Source organism: Alexandromys fortis, unplaced genomic scaffold, assembly GCF_014885135.2.
Source record: "Alexandromys fortis isolate MF-2015 unplaced genomic scaffold, M_Fortis_MF-2015_v1.1 scaffold_37, whole genome shotgun sequence".
In the NCBI taxonomy this organism is placed as follows: Eukaryota; Metazoa; Chordata; class Mammalia; order Rodentia; family Cricetidae; genus Alexandromys; species Alexandromys fortis.
Window position 1 is genome coordinate 10,327,998 of NW_026067914.1, and position 9,518 is coordinate 10,337,515.

The 9,518-nt window shown below is 33.3% G+C and overlaps 1 protein-coding gene across 2 annotated transcripts in view; it reads left to right on the forward strand.

The window, feature by feature from the left end:
• The first annotated feature begins 1,034 nt into the window (after positions 1-1,034).
• The window catches only part of Cdh9 (cadherin 9), a 94,252-nt gene continuing 85,768 nt past the window's right edge, over positions 1,035-9,518 (forward strand). The window contains exon 1 of one of the 2 annotated variants that reach the window (XM_050139071.1): positions 1,035-1,505. The gene's annotated coding sequence lies outside the window, so the exon portion shown is untranslated. The remainder of the gene's footprint in view (positions 1,506-9,518) is intronic. The other variant, XM_050139072.1, reaches the window with a different exon arrangement.

Sequence of the window (9,518 nt, forward strand, 5' to 3'; positions counted from 1 at the left end):
GAAGGTAGGGGACATCCATGAAGAATTCGTTAAGGTGTCATAGACACGTAGATCCATCAAACTCTGGAAATCTGTATCATATTTACCTGCTTTCATTTACAGACAAAAGATGCTAAACCTGACTTGTTCCATAACTTCGGCATATTTATTTGTTATCATCCACCACATACTTGCAGTAATTGGGGACTTGTAGAGTCACCCTTCTCCAAGAATTAGTGTTGGTTTTTGAGACATACATTTTCATGTGGTACAAGTCATGGAAAGGCAGCTTCATCGTCGACACTCTACTGATGAGATGAGCTTCACTATTGGAAGAAAAATGTGGAAAGTTTTTGTTGCTGTTATCTGTTTCTCCGTGAAGCATCAAATGCGATATTGATATTTTTTGGCACTTAAGCTATTTACTTACTGTGGTTTAACGAGCTGTGAGAAAGGGAGAAACGCTCCCACTGCGCACTTCATACAACTATTACCAGAACTTCTTTGTAGAAGGATTCATCTATTAGTCAATATTGTTCTCATTGTGGCATTTCCAGCAGCAGTAAAGGGACTTCCCTTCGGACACAGGTTTGCTCTGATGGCTTACCTTCTCTCAGAGCCCGGCAACACATCTCAAGGACTCCCACAGAGAGCTCCTGCAGTTTTGTGAGGTGACTAGGGTTCAATTATTTTTTTGAACATTCCCCAGGAAGTACAAACACTCTCAATTGTGTAATTAAGTAAAACAATGAGTATTCTAGAAATTTCAAACGATGTGAAATTGTTCCTTTTAAAGAAAAAGAACATGCCAAGACGGCAATTATTAGGCAATTTAAAATTACCATTTTTGAGAGCAGATTTTATATAATAAGCTCAAGAATCTGATGAAATTTCATGATTATCAACGTTGAATAAATTCCACATTCTTTCTCTTTCGTTTCTCAGACCGGATTTTGGCATTGCCTTGAAGTAGGGAGCAGGGCATTGTGCAAAGAGTACTCGCAGAATCCTTCTTGAACAGCAGTAAGCTCCACGTGATGTACATATTCGGCAGATGATTTACGGGTTACAGACATGCTGTGACCTTTCTTTCCCAACTGCAAACAGATTAAACAGAGCTGATTAACCGAGACTAAAAACACTGGGTTGTGTTCTCTTCTGAGGGTCTTTGACAAATCCTCCCTCAGCCCTCCCACTTTTTTCACTTGCAAATCGCCCTGCTCAGAGGGGTCTGCCACAGCCCATCCTCAAACCTGGAGCCCTGCAGCGCCATCAGCTGCAAAATCTTCTTATATGAGCGACGTTTCTTATTAATCAGAAACGAGGAATGGAAGCCAATCAGAGAGTTCCTTTGGTTTCAGATTCCTGCCTGTCTGAGTTAAAAGTGGTGCTGAAAGAGAGGCACAGTGAGACGCATGAAGATTCGTCTGGGAAGACAGTATGAAAAGGGGAGGAATGAGACAGAAGCCAGGGCAGAATTGAATCGCCTGCTGAGCGAGGCTAACTCAGTTCCATTGCTAAACAAGGTAAGCGTTATTTATTTGCCGGAAAACAGAAGCAAAGCAGTTTTTCCTTTCTTAGAATGTAGTATAGATACTGCTTCTCTCCTCGCAAGTATTTTATCTGGGCTCTTCTGCTCTCTTCCAATATTTGGCAGCAGGTAATACCGTTTATATAATTTAAAAAATACATATTCAAATGAAAACATTTAGTGCTTTATTCTCATTTTACTTTTTTAAAATTTCTGATACCCATCAAGCTATTTTTTATAGTCCTTAAATTTGCTTCTGGATTATTACTGTAAAAATAAAAGCAAAGTTCAAACTATATTGATTCACTGTACTGGCTTGGACTTCTCTTTTTCTTTGGTTTTGTTTGCTTTTTGTTTCTGTTTTAATGTGGTCATTAATACTTTCATGTCTATGAACCTGAAATGGTTCTCTAGTTTTCTCATAACTTTTGTTAACTACTTTGAGTCAGAATTATGAAAATGTAAAGGCACCAGCATTCATAATTTAATGTGAATTTCTTTTTACAGTTATAAGAAATGTGATAGTAGACCTGAAATATGTCTCACTTGTCAGTTGGTTTCATGCGTTAGGATTAATATAATAATTTTTGCCTGATAACAGACATTCCTGCAAACACATATGGTTCTCACTAATAGAAACATCCTATATGTATACATACCTGTTGGCTGTAATTGGACAACATAAAATAATGTTGAAACCTAATGAAAATGAGAAAGTCTGCCAAGAGGAGCATCTGACATTTTTGAATTTGTAATCATAAGAAAATGCATTGACTTACTAGAACAATTTTTTGTTTTGCCTTTCATTGCAGAATCAATATCACAATTCAGATTAAGCAATTTCTTATAAGCACCATGATATTAAAAATTAGCTTGTTTTTTTATAATGTTGTGTATAATGTCTCTAGAGTGATGTAAAATTTAGCCACTATAGATTGAGTGAACTTCTCAGAGACTGTCATACATTAAAATAGTATAACGAAAGGCACACATTGTATCAAATAAGTTGATAATAATTTGTCTGATAAATGTTTTGATGAAACTGTAAGAATTATAGATTTGTAAAACTTGGCTATTTTTCTGGAGATGTCTTGTCATTTCTTATTCTCTGTTATAAACACAAGAAGTTTCTAAGCATATTTTTCATGATACACCCAAATCATGTAGTCTGAAAAATATATGAATTTTATGATATCAAGAAAAAGAGGTAACTTTTGTGAAGTAGGAGAGAATCTTCATTTGGCTTCTTTTCATGATTTCTATGAATTCACAAGAATTAGCTAGCTTCCATGTTCTTAATATGATTAAAACACCCTCCTGCATTTGGTAAAAGATGATGTATAGTCTCAGATTCTCAAAGTGATCTATTGCCTAGGCAGTGCTGTGTCAGGTGAGGAAGGAATAGGTGTAACTATGAGAACAGTGAGTGCCAGTTTCAGCAGATATTATGAAAAATACGGAAGGAAGATCAAATAGCAGGCTGCTCCATCGCATGTCAGGAAAGAACCTGGACAGAAATGAGCAGCTTGTGTTAACATTCTGTCATCAAATTTATCACCAGATCAACTGAAGTTTTCTGCATGTACATACAATACCATATGTATTTAATAGAAAATACTCGAAATGCTAAAGCAGTATCTCATATGATTACACACTTTCAAAAGTGAGAAGATTGAAGGTATACGTGATAAGCAAACTCAGACCAGCAATAATGAATGAAGTATTGATTTAGAAAAAGCAGATGGTAACACCAATTTGAAAGTAATAAACCAAACTTCAAGGTAAACAGAACTAGTAATACTAATGAAATAGTTCTATAAGATGACACAATTTTCTGAGGTAGAAATGTTGTTTTCTTGTATCACACTATGTAAGTACCCGGAACAGTATTTCAACTGGTTTATATAACTGGATCACCATTATTAGGCTTATGTGCAAAATTAAAATAAAAACCTATTGTGATAGCTGTGTGTAGCCAGATACTAACTCAAGTTAATAAGAAAGTATGTTTCTAAATAGTGTGCAGCTTTGCTTGACTTGATAAATTTAAAATGGATCAGAACCTCTTCTGAATGTCACCTTGCATGGGCTGAGTTAACCTTTGCATTTTCTTCTGTTCTTTTACATATACAGCCTATTCAATACAACATGCTTTTGAGCACCATGCGAGAGAGATTACATTGATGCTTTTTGCTGTATATCAACCTTTTCTCTGGTAGCCTATGGGACATACATTACTTTCTTCAAAGGTTCTAGATGCATGAAAGAAGTCAGCCTCTATGTTTTAGATGATGCTAAAAGTTATATAATACAAGTTATATGAGTAACATGGCAGTTTAGTGCTTGTAAGAAGAAAGAATAAATTGAAATCAAAGTTAATTTGAAGAATACATAGAAGTGTGTCATCAGCAATGGTGACTGAGACTTGTTCTCTCTGGAAATATTCCTGGATCGTTACTGGATTTCAAGTAGATGCTTCAGTATAACTGGCTGTTGCTTTGATCCTTTTTCTGTTCACACAAACACACAACTGAGTATATTTTAGATTTAAATATGCACTTGAAAAAAGGGTGATTTTTTTAAAGATGTAGAATATTTTGAATGTTTACACAGCCAAGTTTATGTTTATGCTTTTAATTCTAATTTCTTGATGTTAAATTTCTAAACAGGACCATTCTTAACTGTGGAACATGAGATATTGTTTAGGATTAAAAATGTTTCTCCTCTGTGCGTGCTAATTTGTTGAAAAAGTGTTTATTCTTTTAAATACATCCCAAATTTCTTACAAATAACAATGTTGCCTCAGTAGAAGTTTATATAAAACTTTAGAGCTTTAGATATAAAGCTGATATTTTAGTTGTATCCAGGAGAAAACAAAACTTTATGAGTATTGGGTTACATATAGAAAGGGGTTTGATTACCTACAAAAACTGGTAAGCTATCTGTAAAAAATGTTAATGATGAAAATTTGGTTAGCAAACGAGATAGCTATAGATATGTAGATAGGTAAATTGATAAACTGATGGTAGGTAGCAGTTGCCTGATCACAGATAAGTAGACTCAGGATAGATATTGCTGGACCAGGTAATGGTAAGTAGATGTGTGTTACTAGAAGTATGACAAGCAGATGTGTAATAGACGACAGATCAGAGACAGAGAACAAATGGAATGCAGTAACTCTTTTGTGGTTTTGAACATCCTGAAAGAGATTTGACTTTCACAGTTACTTTAGTTCTCTTCCCGGAACCCCTATTACGCTCATCACTAAAGCATGGCAAGGGCAGTGAGGGGAGTCTCCTTTCACTCTTAAGCATTTCCATTGCAGCTCTAACAGGCTAATGTGCTTATCCCTAAATTTAGCACTCACAGAGCAGGTCTTCTAGCCACAATCCAAATGCAACCGTGGTGGACTACATTGATTCTCTGGAGCTTTTGTATAGGAGGACTGTCATAAAACGCCTACGCCTGTGTCAATGTCACAGTCTGGATTCTTACTATAATCTTGTTTATTCTTCAGAATATACATAAAGAAATATGATTGAATCTTCACTCATTTCTGCCTCCATTTCCATCCTCCAACACTCCCCATATCCTCCCAACTTACTCAATTTTCAACTTCATTTTTTTCCTCATTAAATTTCCCTGTGCTGTATATACATGTATGGACATTGTGTAGAAGATTAAAGTGCTTGTTTTGTGAAAATTTATGTATTGGGTGAGAACCAACAATGGAAATTTCATGGTTCTTCTGTTTAGGGGGGGGGATTATGGGTGTGTTTATTTTTATTTTACTTCACGTTTAGAGCAGCAAGTGTGAAATAGTAGAAGTGCCCAATATTTGAATAATATGCACAGTTTGTACCTCTTTCTTATTAATTCAGCAATTTACAAAACAGTCATATGTGAATGAGTGCTCTCGTATCTTCTATTTGTCTCAATCAGAAATTTCTTGGTCCTTTTACTTACAGAGCTTGAAGCTATTTCATAAATATGGTTTAAAATCCTTCCTCATACAATTTTAGGGACTGGTTCTACAAGTATGAAGAGCATGGGCGACTTAATTTTGTCTCATTTTCTGTTTTACTTCAAACACGTGTAACTTGTAATGGAAATCGAAGTAACTAAGCACTGTTATTTGATTCACTTAGTTGATTCATATGTCTTTAGCTACACTTAAAGAAAGATCTATGTCCCACAGAATTTATATTAAAATGTGAAGCCCCTAACAGGTTCTCTATATGATTGTTATAACTTCTAATGCAGTTGGAACCTTTCTTCCCATTTTTGACAGTACCTCAAGAAAGTCATATTAACCAAAAAACAAGGTTCTTGGGTAGGTGTTCTAACCAAAGAGAGAGCCATTGCATGTTACATGATGTTCTCACAGCAAATGAACACCGGTAATGCATTCCTTGGTCTAATGACAAATGCGGAGCTACTTTAGCCTGTAGACGTTATTTCTGGAACCTGCCACTCATCACCCATACATTGGAGGTAAAGGTGCTATTCATGCAACTTGCCCTCTGCCCGACACACACACACACACACACACACACACACACACACACACACACACACACAGTGACAAACGTGTGTTTCACCTCTTCTGCTGTCAAATAAAAAATAAACATCAGTTTTACAAAGTAATGACCATATATACTGCTTTTGTAGAAGTGCAGTATCTGTCAGGGTCATTCTTTAAGGGGTGTTTTTTTCTAGACCCCATTGTCAGGCCTGTCTCTATCCTCCACATATGGGATGTGGTAGAATTTCATGTAAGTTCCAGAAGTGGTTCACCAAATATTCACATGCATGTGTTTTATTATAACAGTCTTTAAGACATCAAATCATATTTTAAAAGGGAGATAAGCCATCTAGTTTAAATTATGCAGTAAAACCATTGTGTCTTCAAATGCTCAGCTACATATACAGCTCTGTTTTTAATGTGAGAGTATAGATTTGCACATATTGCTACCTGTTATATGAGCATGTTTGTACAAACTCAATGTGTTTACTAAGTTTGAAGGAAATAAAATAATTATTTTTATGGATACATAAAAGTTAATCTGTAATAATTATTATATGATGACATATAAGGCAACTTAACTTTGTATCCGGTGTTTATAGGTAATATATCATGTAAAATAAGAAAGCTAACATAAGAGTTTTTATTTCTCAAAAAGTTTACCTGTGAGTTGTCATAGTTTTAGGTAATTTAGTTAAAAGGGTGAATTAGGCTCTTTGAAAAGCTGTGCCTAGAAATAATTGTTTCCACTTAATCTTCACAGTTTTGAGGACTGAACAAAATATAATCTCTTTGCCCACACAAATGGTGGGTGGGGAAGCTATTACATAAAATATGGATTATAATGAAATCAGAAATCCTATTTATATAATATTAGAGACTTAGCAAAAATACCTTAATAATTTTACATTTGTCAGTACAAAGCCTTCATATTACACTGTGGATTTCCAGTTAATTATCTGACATCTTTATTTAATTCAGGGTCATCTCAAAAGACACATGTTTTTTTTTATTAGTAGAGGGAATTGATAATATTCTTAAGAGCAGATTAGTTTTATAGTGAAAATGTACAAACATTGAAAAGCTTTGTTTTGTGTAAGGATGCATACACTAGTAGTAATAAAATTGCCATGGATAATTATCCTAGTGGTATTATTTCTTGAAAGTAACAGCTTATCTTCTTTTAAAAGTATATTGAATGAACATGTATTGGAAAACAAATATCTATTTGAAGGGATAGATGATAATTTTGTCTCTTTCAAATCTTGATCATTTGTTTTAAGATTGGTAAATTTAAAACCTTTTTGTCCTCCTCTACACCTGTATCTATGTCTCTCTATTCATATGTCTCTCTGTCTTTTTATTTTAAAATAAAAGTTTTGTGTTATTTTAACATGTATCCCTAACCCTGGAGGACTTTTTAAATAAGGCTTTGAACTTATTGCCTTTTCTTACACAAGAGTTCAAAACAGTTCAATGACAGTTCAAAATATCCAGATTTGAGTTTATATTTTCGATAGTAAGTCCCCATTTTAGGAATTAAATAAATAAATAACTCTCTAACATACTTATATACATAATTATTTATAAAAGAGTATTCATCTATCTTGCATTATTTTATTCAGAAGTCAGCTCTTTGCTGTAATTTTTGACAATGAAGAGTTATTATATTTTCAAATCAGCATCACTTTGCTTTGTAATGAGCTATAGAAGATGCAAATAGTGAATCCCTGTAATGAAGTGTTGCTTATAAATATTCATGGGTTTTGTTAGTGTCAACCATTAAAGAAAAATTGCGTTTGAGTGTCAGAGCAACATGTATACATTTATATATTTGTAGGGAAAAGTATTTTTTATCAGTAATACCTATGTCTATATTTATCCTATATCTAAAGATTAGACATATAATTTAATGATACATTTTAAATTCACTGTTCTGATTTCACAGTATTGTTGAACCTGACTTTTTATAGTAGCTATGTAATATAATTTTATTCAAATGAGAAATTTATAAGACTGGAAATGTCTTATGATTATAGGAGATGAAGAATAAAGTAAAGCTTGATTATAATGTTAATCTCTTGAACTTTTTGCACGTCAGACAGCTACTTCAAGTTTACATACATTCATATTGAAGAATAAATATTGAGAGCTACAGAGAAAAAGTGATTACTAGCAATGAAGATATATTTTTCCATAGTGGACTCAAAATAAGAATGATGCAAAGTTACAAATTTAACTGGGACTGACACAGACAAGGGCACTTCTGCCCAGGGTGAGGCAGCAATCTGACATGTTCCATCATGAATGGACACCTCCGTGCTCTTTTTACACATGGACCTAGAAAAATGCCTTCATTGCCCAGCATTACATTCTTTCTACTCAGAACCGTTCAGGGAGGAAAAAAAATATGTTGCAGATATATGTTTTGGATGTTCTTTTATTGGCTCTACAAATTCATTTTCAAAAATTACAAAAAAAAATTTAAAGATAAATTACTCAAACAGAATTTGAGCAAACCCTATTCTAGGTTTAAAATTATTTTCAGGTAATAGTTTCAGAGAGACAGCTCTCCCTAATGGTGTATGAATAACATATTGCACCTTAAAATACAGCTTAGAAATCTAACTTTGAGAAATAATACTGATAAGTTGAAATTTTAACTATGTGTCTAAGTGCATATGTATGTATGTATTATGTATGTATCTATCTATGTATCTATCATCTATCTATCTATCTATCTATCTATCATCTATCTATCTATCTATCTATCTATCTATCTATCTATCTATCATCTGTCATCTATCTATCTATCTACACATCTATCATCTATACCTATGCATCTATTTCTGTCCTCTATCATTTACCTATGTATCTATCTACTATCTATTTATTTTATCTATCAGCTATTTGTCTATATCTATCATCTATCTCTATCATCTATCCATCTATTCATCTATTCAACTGTCTATTTATATCGATCTATGTATCTATCATCTGTCTTTATCTTTCTATTGCCATCATCTATATTTCAATTTATCTATCATCTATCTATCTATATCTATATCTATCTGTGATCTCTCTATGTAGATATATCTATAGAATAGATTGCTTTCAACAAGTGTGGGATATTTGTGATGTCATTGTAATTAAATTTTAGGTTTTTTTGATTTTTACCTTAAAACTTCTTTTGTCCATATAAAAGATTTTGTAGTGTTTTTTAATACTAGGATTACCTAAGGCAGAATTCGTAAGAAAAATCTTTACTTACTTTATGAGGAAAAAAAATCAATTTTACAAAAATTATTATTATTTTTTTTTAAAAATCAAGTTGCATGTTTATTATACTTGAATTCCACATTGTGTAGAAAAATAACTTCATTCACATGTTTTTAAAAGATGAAGGTATTATACTATATCATTATGTTTTCTGGTGTGGAAATTCAACTTCTTCAATACAGTTTCAAAAGGGAAACTAAACAT